Source organism: Pseudochaenichthys georgianus, chromosome 3, assembly GCF_902827115.2.
Source record: "Pseudochaenichthys georgianus chromosome 3, fPseGeo1.2, whole genome shotgun sequence".
In the NCBI taxonomy this organism is placed as follows: Eukaryota; Metazoa; Chordata; class Actinopteri; order Perciformes; family Channichthyidae; genus Pseudochaenichthys; species Pseudochaenichthys georgianus.
In genome coordinates this window covers 27,597,695-27,598,769 of record NC_047505.1, presented here as the reverse complement: position 1 = coordinate 27,598,769, position 1,075 = coordinate 27,597,695, and positions in this window count along the sequence as shown.

Below are 1,075 nucleotides of genomic sequence, written 5' to 3'. Positions count from 1 at the left end.
GTAGTACTGAACACGTAACATGAACGTGCCGGGGGGCGCGGTCCCGTGGGTTAGATGCGCGTTCATAATGCAGAGGGAAATAACTCTCAGAATAACGTTATTAGCAGATTTGTACAACTTGAGGAACGAATGTTTTTAATAAGGGCTATATAAACGTTCATACTGGGTAGTTTATTTAGTTTAAAAAAAATTATCCAACGAGTTACAGACCACTCTTTCCCCATGTAAGTCAATGGGAAAAAGTGTTTCCGGGCCCAGCAAACTAAAGGAAGTGTAGTACCGCCGTTTGACCAGCACGAATATTCTCATCAGACTCCGGCGCACTTCCTGGGGGCTTGGGCTGGCAGAGGGTGCGGCCATAGCTCTGGGCGTGGCTACTGGGTATCCCTACGTAGCGATACCCAGAGTCCTAGAGATACTAATCTAATATTATATTACTAATATTATCTCTATGGCTCTGGCGATACCCAGAGCCTTACGGCCCGTCCACACAGCGGCGTGCGTTGACGCTTCCCCATTCACTTTGAATGGGGTGACGTCACTTTTAGCCGAAATGCATCGTGGGATCGAATCATATGCCAGTACAAGCTCTAGCCAATCAAACCGCTGCTTGTGTGTCAGGGGCGGGAGATTCATGTGATTGGTTGTTGGTCGAGTTTCAGACACGCCCGCCGGCAAGCGTCAGCGCACGCCGCTGTGTGGACGGGCCGTTAGTATACCTTCCGATACCCAGGAAGAAAATTAGAAATCTCACATCTCCAACGAGGCGTTTTGGAGAGTTATTTTCTGTGTTAGAGTTTTACAGGGCACGTACTTTGAGGGTTTTTGACTCTGTAGACCGTTTACATGCATACAAACCTTCATAACACACAAGGGGACGGGTAATAACCGGAAAAGCATGACATGGGACCTTTAAGGTGGCATTAATTGAAACATCTCGTCATTTTCAATAGCTTCTGTTACCCAGTGACTCCAATCACTTTTGTACATGTCATGATGGATAAATAGCAACCGTATAGTAAAATAAATCTTTGCATACACTAATTATAATGAACGAAATAGAAACAAACAAGTA